Source organism: Haliotis cracherodii, unplaced genomic scaffold (genome assembly GCF_022045235.1).
Source record: "Haliotis cracherodii isolate W230 unplaced genomic scaffold, xgHalCrac1.p SCAF_19, whole genome shotgun sequence".
Classification (NCBI taxonomy): Eukaryota; Metazoa; Mollusca; class Gastropoda; order Lepetellida; family Haliotidae; genus Haliotis; species Haliotis cracherodii.
In genome coordinates this window covers 13,623,536-13,638,360 of record NW_027266274.1, presented here as the reverse complement: position 1 = coordinate 13,638,360, position 14,825 = coordinate 13,623,536, and the positions used below count along the sequence as shown (strand labels likewise).

Genomic DNA, 14,825 nt, shown 5'->3' with positions numbered 1-14,825 from the left:
CCGATTACAGTCTCTGTTGACTCTACCATCTTAGTAGAACACACTGATTATAGTTTCTGTTGGCTCTAGCATCTTAGTAGAACACACCGATTACAGTCTCTGTTGACACTACCATCTTCGTAGAACACCCCGATTACAGTCTCTGTTGGCTCTAGCATCTCAGTAGAACGCACCGATTAGAATCTCTGTTAACTTTATCATCAAAGTAGAACACTACCAGTTTTCAAATGGCACATTTACAAAACAGGTTTGGTGTGTTGTAGCTATCGTGAATGGTGGAGTTGATTCATGGCCAACGTGGAACACAGCGTCGGTTACCTGCCTTGTCACCTGTGGTGGGCACTGCAATAAAGACGATAACCAGAGCAACACAATGTGATCGTCCTTCCCAAAGCAATGTTGGCAGACAATGTATGGAGACCACTGAAGTAAAACTGTGGTCTTATCGGTTTGCCAAGTACGTTTGTGATTCTCAACAGAGTAATGGCAAATATAATAATCAGTAGAATGAATAATTGTCTAGAAGGGATTGCCAATAACTGCTAGAAGGGGTAAATATAATCATCAGTTCATTTCGTTTGTGTGCTGATATTCGGTGCGTAGCGGGACTAGTCTGTGCAGTGTACCGACGCAACAGCCTTTGCATCGCATCAAGTTGAACAGTTGAATGAACGATAACATTGTGTTTTTAGTTACTGTCAATGGAGGTGTGTTACAATGGAGCCAGTTTTCTAACCCAAGCTGTTTTGAGACCTTTGGATCTACTGCTACCAAGTTTATAACCAGAACCAGACTGTGTAATAACCCACCACCCAGCAATGGGGGCAGAGACAGCTCAACAATAGGCCTCCCACTCGCCCAAACTAATGAAGTTAACTGTGGACTTGTTGACTGTCCAGGTAAATCTCGCACCTGCTAACATCATTAATGTCGTGTTGATATGGATCCACTTGACATTCATCTCATAGATAATACCGATGGGCATATGTTATGTGTGATACATATGCTGCCTGTTTCAGTGGCTGGTGGTGTGTCTCAGGATTGACAGTGGTCGATCCCTGCCTGTACCGTCACCTGCGGTGTGTCAGCAGTCGAAACGATTTCCAGAACCTGTACCCACTCATCACAGAGCAATGACGGACCCTTCTCTACCGAATCACGTACTTCGTGCATAGGTTACAGCAAGCTGTATAAAGATCATGAATTTCCTGTCTGGAATGTGAATTGAAAAGAGTGCTGAAAATACGGCGTCGCATTGGTTACACATCTCTGACTATTATCTATCAGAAAGACACACATATATATAATAGTAATGGTGGCATTGGAGGCAAAAGGTCCACATTTGATAATCAAAAGGTATTCACGGCAAACTTAAAGAGAAACTTTAGATCAAGATGGCGGCACCCAATCGAGATATCTAAAATCGATTAGAAACCTTTAATGAAGCAAGCAATGTGTGTGTGTGTTTGTTAATCACTGCAGCTGCCAGATTCAGAGGATCTACTGTCGAAGGTGTTTACCCTACAAACGCGTTAAATGTTGTCGAAACGTTTGGGGCCGGATACTCGCACCTTTTCACGAACACACGGTATCATCAATATCTGATAGTGATTCATAAACACATGCTCAATGTATAGTCGGAATCGTACAATAGACTCATGACTCCATGACTATGGAAAGGGTTTTGCCGCTTTTATTCCTAAAGCGGGTCCAAATCTTTCAGCCGCTTCGACGCTGTCTTCTCCATAAGATCACATCAGTATAAAAAACATGTATTAAAGTGAGATTTGTTTTATATCTTATAGCAGGTGTTGTTAATATATGATATAAAATTATATTTTATATCTTTAGGCAAGAAGAAGGCATCCCCTTGAGCACCAATTGTAACCCCTTTCTTTCGGATCTGTTTCTATATTCATATCAACAGGTATTTCCACCCGAAATTGCAAAGTCAAAACAAAGTAATTTGACCAAGAAGTTGATCTTAACCTCAGATATATCGATGATCTGATATCGTTCAAGACCACCAAAATAGTTCATTTCCTTCCACTAACTTACCAACCTGAATAAAAAAAAAAGGAGATCAGTGTGACCGCCTAGCCTGATCTGTTTCATATTTGCAACATAGTTTCAGTTTGAACTATATTGGCTACTGTCACTGTCCGACTGACACATCACTTACCGTGTGACGTAATAAATATTAATGCGCGCATTCCAGGAAAACTCACAATGTTTCGTTAATATTTGTGAGAGAGGGAAAGCGATTTTGAAGCACAGAATTAAAGATTGACATTATATGATAAAGAGGTTATCACGCTTGTGTGTTTAGGGATGGAAAATATCGTCAAGGCTCGCTTAATACAATGTTTATTCCTAATGCAGGATATTTACCATCCCCAAGCACACTCGCGTGATAATCTCTATATACACGTTTATTAGTAATTTTCAGCAGTTATGCTCTTCTTGAATAACTGTGTTTTCACAATATACATGTAGTGTTACCCGACCCGTCTGTAATACATAATTAAGAGGCAGTACATGTACTCTGGTGTTACTGAGGGAAGCTTATTGGTTAGGGAGTTATACCCTGTTTTTTCCCTAGTAATCCTGTTATAACTTTATTTCTATTTAATGGCAACCCGTTTTCTAGATCACAACTCCAAGAAAATGAATGAGTGTGTTTTAACGTCACAGTCAGTCAAAGGCGAATGTTGTGTGGTTTGATGACACACTTCTACCAGGTCGAACGTTATGGATCCTCATTTAATCTGCTCTGTGAATGTTCTTGGTGACGAAAAGGCCGCAATTTACCTGGGTATCTTGTATAACCATTCGCGGCACTGGCTACCTGAAGAGGATCATAGTTGCTAATCTATCTCCAAATACCGTCCCGCTGAAGATGACTTTTCTTGATCATAAATCCATAACACTGTTTAAAGCAGCGTTAAACCAAACTGACTCACTGACTCACGCACTCACTCACTGACTCACATTATGGAGATCTGTAACTGAAGTTTATCGTAATTTTCTTGAACTTCTTAATTCCATTGTAAAATTCCGGTCTGCCTCTCACTCTATGATGTTTAGACAGAGGAAATCTATTTTGTTATAAGAATCTCTGTTTACTGATATTTAAGATGTACATATTGTAAAATATTTCCGATATTTTAACGTGTAACTGGACGTATGCAATGCTACGCGAGTATGAGATCAGATGCATGAGGGCGGATATAGGTATAATTCGATGGATGTTCGGGGGGCGCATGGATCCACGAGGGCCGACGTAGACATAGTGAGATGGTTGCAGTGATATGTTGGGAAAAGGTGAATACGATGCGTGCGTGCGTGGGGATACGAGGGTTGGCGTACATGTAGTGTGATGATTGCGTAAGTAAGTTAAGTGGTTGAGGATGTAGTATATGAGTATGGATACATGCAGATTTGGGGTTCACAGCCTGGGTGTGCATATACTGATGTCTTTTTAATGACTTTAGTGTCTCATAGGTCATAATGGCCGGGCGTTCTACATATCTACCCGAACTACATACCATTTGTTATGAAATACCATTCTTCTTATCCACGCACGCACGCACGCACGCACGAAAGCAAGCACGCACGCAAGCACGCACGCACGCACGCACGCAGAACTTTCTCCTCTTCCTTTGTGGAATAATGTTTTACATTTGGAAAATGATTGCTCTTATCTGTCTGTACCATCAACTAACTGCCCTCATCCCCTGCAGTTTTCCGTCCCATATTGCCAAGCAGGTCACCCATAAGGAACCATGTGGTTGCTGATGAGCGAGGGGAAGGGTCGCCTGCCCTCGCACAGTTCAGTTGTATACTGTGCCTAGCATAACATGTTGTGAATGAGTAGCCTAGCTGTGGCCAAACATTTTGTAACAATTTAGCAAACAGCAAGTATAATTCAGTTTTATGCCATCTTAATATATTAGTTGAATCCTAGTTGACCAGTGAAGATCTGGTTTAAAGTAGGTCTTTAACAACCCATGGTTGCTTATGGAGTCGTCCATGCTTGTCGTAAGAGGCGACCAACAGGAACGGGTGGTCAGGCTCACTGACTTGGTTGAGGCATGTCATCGTATCCAAATTGCGTAGGTCGATGCTCTTATTGTCAATAACTGGATTGTCTTGTCCAGACTTGATTATTTACAAACCACGGTCATATAGCTGGAATAATGCTGCATGCGGCGTTTAACAACAAACAATAAAACAAAATCACACTGAACACATTCCAACAATGAAAAATTAAAGATAGATATCGTAGCTCTGAACGATCTGGTTTACGATAGTTTCGAAAATCTATCTTATCTTAACCTTAAGATATCTTATCTTTGAACATAAGTTGTTAAGATTTATCTTAGCTACGATCGTTTCGAAATTCTAGTCCCTGATCGATAATGCATAGAACCGACCGGGAGCCATAAACCCTTAGGGCGCTATCTTGTGCCCTAAGCGCTAACGTCTTAACAGCCGCGTGTTGTATTGTTTTTTGGGGGGCACAAAGGCGACTTTCCTTTGCTTACGTTTGCACGCGCGACACTTGGAACATGCCATTGCTACTAACATCTATATTTTAATTCAGATATACTCAAAAAAGGAAACGCAATACGGATATTTTTGGCTATAAAAGCAAAATTAGAAATGAAGAGGTTTAAAGTGTTATAGTATAAGTGACAATTTTTCCTGATCAAAATGATCACAACAGAGGCATGCAAACCATTAGTCGAGAAACACGTACGATTGTGGAAAAAACGCACCCAGTGCATAAACAAAGGGCCTTGGAGCTGCACGTAATGTACGTGCATCGGCACTTTGAATGGTATTAAAGTGCAGGGTTTTTGATTGCCTGGCATCTGCGTCAATTGAACAGCGACAGTTCAACAACATGCCAAGATTAACAGAAGTGCTATGAACCAACGTTATTGGCCGCTTGCAGACAGAGGAAATCCGATCAGCTGTAGCGCTCAGCACCATCACAAGGCCATAGGATCGGTTTCAACAGCATGGGTCAACACGTGATAGGCCAAGGTCGGGACGACCAAGCGTAACCATCCCCGCCAAAGATCGCTACATCCGACTGCGCCAACTTCGTGAAAGGACGACCGAAACCCACGAGCACGGGTATGGTGCTGACAAACCTAGAAACATAATCAGGGCGAACCGGGATTCGAATCCACAATCATAGGTTTCTGGCTTTGTCCAAAGGACGCAACTCTGCACAGCGAATTGCGGCGCCTTAGACGACTGGGCCACGCGTGCCCCCCTACAAGCAAGAGATCCTGTTGGACGCGTCATATTGAGTCGACAACATCATCAACAACGCGACGAATCAAGATTTCTCCTCCGTCGAGGGTATGTAACAGCACGGGTCTACAGACGTCGGGGAGAGCGTTACGCCAGAAACTGCTTACAAAACTAGACAGGTTTGATTGGGGTAGCCTTATGATGTGGGCGGGTATCTCTCATCATGGCAGGGCAGGTTTGGTCCATATCCATGGCAGTCTTACGGCGGTACATCAACGACATTCTCCTACCACACGTCCTCCAAATTGCAACCAACGGCAACGTGTATTCCAGCAAGACAACGCTCAACCGCATACAGAACGGATCACAAGAGCCTGTCTACACAACAACAACCTTGATGTTCTCCCTTGATCCTCCAGATCACTGGATTTTAACCAAACAGAGCACCTATCCTGTGGGCTGAATTAGAAATACGGCTACGCCAACGTCTACCACAACCCCAGACGTTGCAACGGTTGGCTTTTGGGTTGCAGGCCAAGTGGGCTACCATTCCCCATGCTGTGATTCGCATACTCTTCTCTCACATGGACAGGAGATGTCAGGCCGCTATCTATTCCAACGGGGGACACACGCATTATTGATGGTAGCTGACCTTTACCTTGGACTTTTCTTGTGTGCCGATAACTGAGATGACTACAATAACCACATGTTCCGTCCACAACATTTTGGTTCAATACCGTGTACGGTGTCTCGTTTAAATGTATTTCCCTGCCTCACAAACATCTGGCTTTGCTTTTCTTTTTTGAAGAGTATTTATAATTTACTGAAATTATATTCATATTCGAGATTTCTTCCCACGCTCGATGGTGTTTTCATTTATACAATCGGTAATCTAAAGGCAGGAGAAGTTTATTGTATTGGAGATGCGGGATGCCCTACCAAACATTGAAAAGGAACCTTCAGACCTGTCAGGGACTTGCCGACGCTACAGGGAGCTAACCATGCATGACAGTTTATGAGCAGTGTTACCTATTCACCACGACTGCTGTTATTGTACGTGTCTCGCGATGGGCCTCAAATCACTTGAGCACTTTATTAAAAACATGAAAAGATTCGCAAAATATCTGTTGACACCCAGTTGGCGGTAAACTTGCTTTACAAATCTTTCAGCCATGAATTTACAGAATCTGAGCTGCAGTTTCTCGAGAATGAATGAATCAGTGTTGTTCAGGAGGGTTTATTCTATACCCCAGATTTCACTTTTATATAGTATTACTGGCTCGAATAATGTTTTGAATATTTTGCAAGTAAGAGATGTAGGTATATCTTGGTAAAGAATGCAGACTGAAGCTTGTGGTAGGCCTCATGGCCTTTTTCAGGACAAGTTTAATATTTGCTTCAAAATGTAATTCCTATGTAATTATATCTGTCCGTAACTAGTGATTTTCTATCACCAACATTTGTTTTGTCAGCATTGACCTTTAGGTATATTTTTTGCCCAAAATACATTCAGACCATCAAGAAACGCTTGTAGTTTTTTTTATGGAATCGGCCAGTATTGAGTCACCGGGAAACAACAAACGGCAAATGTTTAAACCATTAAGTGTTATATTATAACTTTTAAATTTGATATAAAGTGGAAATCATTGAGGAATATATTACATAATATGGGAGACAAATATCTTTCCACGATGTTGGAGTTAAAGGATTGCGAAATGCCCTTGTCAGTTTTCACTTCATAAAAGATAAAGTGAAGACATTATTATAATACATTTCCTTAGATTTTATTTGATAATATCTTTGTTAGGAGTAGTGATCTGTCAACTGAATCAAAGGCCTACTGAAAACCTACAAAGCAACTTATGTTCTTTTCGTTTTACATTTTGTAGTATATATTACTGTTTAAAGAACAAATACATTATTTGATGTTCGTTATCCCCTACCAAATCTGACTGAGAGTGGTCTTGTTATAGAGTTTTTTTCCACGTGTTCCATGTGTTCTATTATTATTTCATTTATGTCAATTATATGAAAACATATATTCAAAACACTTAATGCAGAATAGAACATATGAATATTATGACTGTACTCTCAATAGATATTTTAACTTTTCATATGTGTCATTCACATTGTGAATATATCCTATAACTACCATTCTTTCTTCTCCTCACTTTGTTTAAAAAAGGCAAACCCAACTCGTTGAGCATCTTACTCTGTGCTGACCACCAGCATTAATGTAAACCATGTGGTCTAATGAAGGCTGACAGTCACTGGTGCTCTACATGGTCCAGCTATGCAGTGTGGGTGATATGGCAGGAGATATCATATTACCTGATTGTGATGGTATCGCTACATTTTCTAGAAAGTAAATACTTGACTTTTAACAAACGGTTACGTCAGTGAGTTGCCTCGATCTATGGTTACCTATTCACACACACACAGATTAAAATGATTTGTTTGTACTATGCTTTCTTATTTTAGTTTATTTAATTCATATTAAGCAATGAGTAATAATTCGCTTGTAAAAAAAGAAATTAAAAAAAATAAAATATTCAAAGAGCGACAATAATGCGACAAATGGCCAAAAAGTCGCATTGTCGCGCTTTCGTTAATTCTGACACGTTTTGCTTGTTTTTGAAAGGTGACAATGTGAAATGTCCCTTCTAGGATTCCATAGTAATCCGCGCAACTAACACTGAGTTATGAAAGAAGTCTAACATGCCTATTCAGAGATAAAGTGTAAAAATGCGCTATTGCACCTTCTGATTTCAGAGCTCTTCAAGAAGGATTATCAATAATGGGATGGGTGATGAGGTCAACTGCATACCGATGTCAGAGCCTAAACGTTCTGATTATCAATAATGCGCTGAGTCTATACATTTTGCCAAATGAATGGCAAGTATTACCTGTAGAAACATATTATTGATATACCTCCATGTTTTACAGACAAAGTGCTTTACATCCTCGGTAATGGTGAGGACTGGAATCATTGTGTTTCCGTGTTTTGTTCAGTTGAACGGTTGACTTGTGCTTGCAGCTGTTTGTGACGGGTGCCAGCGGTGTGGGAGGATATGCTCACCTTTTCGTGAGCAACCGTTATTAGGGCCTGAACCACTTCGGGTTTTTATCCATCAATCTGATACAACGTGATATAACTGAAATACTGTTCAAAGTAGTGTTTAACTCTCCCACGGTATTGTGAGTTACTGCTACTGTCACAATTATCACAGTGGGTGGAGCTTATTTACGGTTGCGCTATAAATAGCAAAGCACATGGTCATGTATACATGTGACACATTCAATGCATTTGTGGTCAAAGTGTATTGTGTTGTATATTTTTACGACAGAACAGCAGCAGAACATCAGTTTCGGTTGTTGAACAGTAACGATACTTAAATACGAAATTGACGACGCGATTCTATCAGTCCAATCCGAAAATTACAGATATTTGTTTAGTTTTGGTCATTTGCATTCAACAGTTTGTATTGTGCCACACAATAATCAGTTTATATTCATAAAACTTAAATTATTAGACAGATTTTTCAACTAGTGCTATGGAAGGGGCCAAATTTGAAGCACCAGAAGTTGCGCCTATATTTCTCTGCTTGACTACATTAGACGAATATGTCACCTGTATCAACATAACAATGCACATAAGTAACTGGTAAATAAGTAACGAAATATACTAGATGTTTTGACCTACAGAAGGCGAATCTAGATAATATTGTACTTACGATAAAAGAAAACTCCAATACAAATATTCCATGACAACTTTAATTATGAATTTCCTTTTCTTTCACACAAAACTGATTTTGATGATTAGATCTGGGATCCCTTTCCCGTTTTGTCCACACCAATTCTTCATCTGCTGCAACGTTTAGTTCCGTTTCTTCAAGTCCAAGTATCTACGATCTCTCCAAACACTTCGTTTATTAAGCTCAGTCCAGAAGCAATGTGTTCCAATCGACGAATTTCTGCAACATGGTGGCCGCACCATTCCCAAACTGCGATTGCCTGTGCCGTGTCACGCATGGCTGACAAAAGAAGTGTGAACATACATATTCGGCTTCATCTGGTTCCACAATGAAATCTAGCTGTGACACTGATTCACTACTCCCAAGAATCGGCACTGAATTTATCAGTTTCTGTTGCACTTGCAAGGGCGGGAAGAGAGGCGCAATCTTGTCGATTCGAGTTGTGAATCGGAATGATGTCATCTTGAATTGGAACTTTCTCCAAGATAAAGTCACCAATGTCACAATCGAAATGACCAAAGGCTCCCTGATTATCTCGAACAACTCTTTGTCAAATTAGGCTTCAAGTGAAAATGTTTTGTTGCTCATATTGAAGACAAGCGAAATTGCAAAGTTCTTGACAGTTGTAAGCAGCAACTCGATGTGCTTATGGGGCGTGGTTGCTAGGAGATCGCGTGGGCAGAAAGGGAAAACAAAAAGTTTTAGAAGGTAATAAAAGAAATGCAAATCCAGTGCAATCCCAAAGTACCATGTACAGGATATTTTGTAATAATAATATTCACGAAAAAAGATCTTTTCTAAAAATGCAAATTAATTTATTTATTTATCCCAAGGTCGTAACCCTGATCACGTGGTAGGTATTTGGAAGGAATCTTTTCGATGACGCCATTGTTGAATTCAACTGCCGAGGAAGATTGTTGAGGCATTGACATTATGACAGATGTTCGTCATGGATGGAGAGAAAAATGTATCTGAGAGAAACATTGTTGCTTTGAGCTTCGAGACAAAACATGTGTTACTGCCGAAGAAGCCAGCGACCTGAATGTAAGCTTGATAAAAAATAATGTTGAAACCCATTTTCACGCACATGACAGAATTAATGTGAACAAATATTTATCTGAACATCGTTTCGAAGTCTGTGAGGCTGTACGTATTTTAATATTTTTATCTCCATTTCAACGTGAAATAATAGGATATCTTCGTGTCTCAATTTTGCTGCTGCTGTTGAAAATTGCGCACCGATCTAATAAAAGAAATACTACTAGATCTACCATTGCACCGTCATAAAAGAATCAGGTCAACTTTATCTTTGTTCTGTTGTTTATTAAAAATTCGTTTCCGAAGCAAAGCGAATCGATCTACATCATAGATTAATTCATAGACTAGATTCTAGTACTTCATAGACTAGATTCTAGTAAGAAGTGTTAAACCTTTTTTAAAATGTCTTAAAATAACTTACATAATTATTGAAAGACATTTTTTGAGAAGTAATATATTTTATTTCGTCCTCCCACTCTCTGGTTAGTTTAGGCTTGAGGGGAGAAACACATACAAAAAATATGGATGGCCTTATGCAAATGACACTTGGCATGCCAATCAACAGGGATCTGGGTCACTGAGACCCGCCAAGTTTCACGGATCGAGTTACTTCGGCATGAGGCGCTACATTGGATAAGTGTGACTTTGTCCAAAATACATTGCTACTGGGCAATAAAAAAAACTACTTTGAAAATATTTTTGACCATTACCAGGGTTTTTTACACGATATTTGTCATCCAGATTCCAGATGAGGCAAGACGAACACAACGAATAAAAACACTGTTGAAATCACCGATTGCCGTATATATTACGAGAAATGCTATTTATAAAGTGCAGATATACCGTACACCACAGGATAACGATTGGCGCCGTAACACATGTTATGTTCTTTTGTTCAATTACACTGCTCATATTCATCACGACAAACGTATTTCGTTCTCGTCCAGAGATCTAGAATATAACTCAGAACGAGAACAGCTATAAGTTCTGTGTTGGACTGCGTTGGATAAATCGTTGACATTCCGCGGTATCATTTTATGAAGATGTGAAGACGACATGGTAGGTAGGTTTTGAAACCAAAGACCAACGCGTTTGTTAAAAAGTCTTGGAATCGTTTGATAGATATGTATTACCATTAAAACTTACGTCCTTGTCGTCAAACTGTCCACGTGGGTGGGTGTTTACATGACGTCACCCGTTTACGCATTAACCAATGAAATGCGTGTGTTATCATGACGTTATATTGACCTGTCAGATCACTCATATAAGCTCCGCTCACTAGAGTGCGGTAGTTCCCACCGCAGATGCCCCTTTAAGTCAATATATAAACACAGGTTGTTCTGGTAAATGTATCACCATGTATCGACACGAATTTGATGGTTTTATGAGCAATTGCATCGCGGAATAAAATATTTCCCCCCAAAGAGAGGCTACATGAGCATATGAATGTTCAACTTGCATTTCCGGAACATCTGTTTTAGTTTGTTTACAAGAAATGTATTCCAATAATATCGATAAACGTGGCGGGAGAGATTTCCGAAGTAGTTAATGATCCTGTGGCCATTTCAAGTGTTATTCATGACCGATCAATTGGCAGATCATTGAAAGGTGATTGTAACGATGTGTCAATTTGATACTTAGGTACATTCATAGAATGTTGTTGACACATACATAGATTGATGTAGACTGTCACAGCGATAGTTTGGATGTGCTTATCTTCGATTTATTCTCTCGGATGGGTTGTACCGAGGATATCCTTGAACGGACCAAAAACGCTAAGTTCAAAATTAAAGGGTATAAATGAGAAACGACGCTTCTGTGTGTCATTCGTGTGAGGGGACTCCCAGGGACTTCTCCAAGGAATATCCAAGTAGTCCGTCAGTGTTTACGTCATTTCAGGAATACAGTCTCGTCAATATGTGTTCTTCATATACACACTTATGAACTTCAGTTTCGCGGTCGTGTGACCGACCTCTCTTCCAAAGGAAAAGCCGTATATCGTGTATACTTCACATTAAAAACATATTTACAGTTATAACAAAATAAAACACAACCCATTGTCCGATAGAGATGACTGTGCATATCGGAGGGATGTGGTATCTCAATAAACTTGGTAACATGGTTTGGTTTGACGTCTTGGCGCGTGTCTGAATTCCATCAACAGATTTCCGCGCGACAGATACTAGAGCAAGGCATGCCCGATATACGAAACCTAATTCTCCCTAAAGGAAGCCTTGGACATCACGTGCGTCAGGGGACCAGCGCCATCTGATTGGCTGTTAACAGTTGTACAAGGCGGAGCAAAAAACATCGTTTTCCCGTCCACTTTATGCTTGAAAAACTCGACGCTTTTCCGGACACTTTCTCGACGCTCACAAATTAATCAACCTTAATGAATTTTTGTCCGTTTTTTTCCACCCACTGACCATACACTTATAACTTACACTTACACAAGCACTGGAACGTTAACGTACCCTTGAACGAGCACTGAGGCATGACCTAACACTTGCACGAGCACTGAGACATGACCTAAAACTTGCACGAGCACTGAGACATGACCTAACACTTGCACGAGCACTGAGACATGATCTAACACTTGCACGAGCAATGGGACAAGACCTAACACTTTCACGAGCAATGGGACATGAACTAACACTTGCACGAGCAATGGGACATGACCTAACACTTTCACGAGCAATGGGACATGATCTAACACTTGCACAAGCACTGAGACATGATCTAACACTTGCACGAGCAATGGGACAAGACCTAACACTTGCACGAGCAATGGGACATGAACTAAGACTTGCACGAGCACTGAGACATGACCTAACACTTGCATGAACACTGGGACAAGACCTAACACTTTCACGAGCAATGGGACATGACCTAACACTTTCACGAGCAATGGGACATGATCTTACACTTGCACGAGCAATGGGACATGATCTAACACTTGCACGAGCAATGAGACATGAACTAAGACTTGCACGAGCACTGAGACATGACCTAGCACTTGCATGAACACTGGGACAAGACCTAACACTTTCACGAGCAATGGGACATGACCTAACACTTGCACGAGCAATGGGACATGACCTAACACTTGCACGAGCAATGAGACATGACCTAACACTTGCTTGAACACTGAAACATGATCTAACACTTGCACGAGCAATGAGACATGAACTAAGACTTGCACGAGCACTGAGACATGACCTAACACTTGCATGAACACTGGGACAAGACCTAACACTTTCACGAGCAATGGGACATGACCTAACACTTTCACGAGCAATGAGACATGACCTAACACTTGCACGAGCAATGAGACATGACCTAACACTTGCTTGAACACTGAAACATGATCTAACACTTGCACGAGCAATGAGACATGACCTAACACTTTCACGAGCAATGGGACATGACCTTACACATGCACGAGCAATGGAACAAGACCTAACACTTTCACGAGCAATAAGACATGACCTAACACTTGCATGAACACTGAACTATGACCTAACACTTGCATGAACACTGAAACATGACCTAACACTTGCACGAGCACTGAGACATGACCTAAATCTCGCACTAGCCCGAAACAAACACCCTAAATACATGTATCCTACTCAATTATACCCAGACACAAACACCATACACCCCAAGATTAAACATCCTACACACATGGGTCCGCCTGCTAACATACACCGAGACACAAACACCCTATACGTATGGCTCCACATGCTCACCTACACCCCAAGATAAAACACCCAACACACATGGCTCCACTTGCTCACCTACACCCAGTCACAGACAGCCTACAAGCATGGGTCCACCTGCTTACCTACACCCAGACACAAACACCCTAAATGCATGTGTCTACTTGCTCACCTATACCCAGGCATGGCTCCGCTTGTTCAGCTATATCCAGGCATAAACACCCTACACGTATGGCGCCACCTGCTCACCTACACCTCAGACACAAACACCCTACACAAATGTGTCCACCTGTTCACCTATACCAGGACACAAACACCCTACACGCATGGCCCCACCTGCTAACATACACCGAGACACAAACGCCCAACATACATGTGTCCACCTGCTCACCTATACTCAGACACAAACACCCTACATGCATGGCTCCAGCTGCTCACCTACACCCCAAGATACCACATCCTACATGCATGGGTCCACCTACTCACTTGCACCCCAAGATAAAACATCCTACATGCATGGCTCCACCTGCTCAATCATACCCCAAGATAATACACCCTACATGCATGGCTCCACCTGCTCAATCATACCCCAAGATAATACACCCTACATGCATGGCTCCACCTGCTCAATCATACCCCAAGATAAAACACCCTACATGCATGGCTCCACCTGCTCAATTATACCCCAAGATAATACACCCTACATGCATGGCTCCACCTGCTCACCTATACTGAGACACAAACACCTTACAAGCATGGGTCCACCTTCTCACCCATACCCAGACACAAACACCCCAAGATAAAACATCCTACATGCATGTGTCCACATGATACAACTTGAAGGGCGTTATCTTGTTATGCCAACAGCACAAGTTCGAATCACAACTCACAACTCACTCACTCGCTCACTCACTCACTCACTCACTCACTCACTCACTCACTCACTCACTCACTCACTCACTCACTCACTCACTCACTCACTCACTCTTATTTTTATAGTTTGAACCATACAATGTGTGTAGATGAGCGTGTGCAGATTTTACAA

At 41.2% G+C, this 14,825-nt stretch overlaps 1 long non-coding RNA gene across 3 annotated transcripts in view; it reads left to right on the top strand.

Moving 5' to 3' along the window:
• Positions 1–14,825, top strand: part of LOC139466770 (uncharacterized) — a 54,706-nt gene that overhangs the window by 4,355 nt on the left and 35,526 nt on the right. The gene's annotated exons all lie outside the window — the stretch shown is intronic.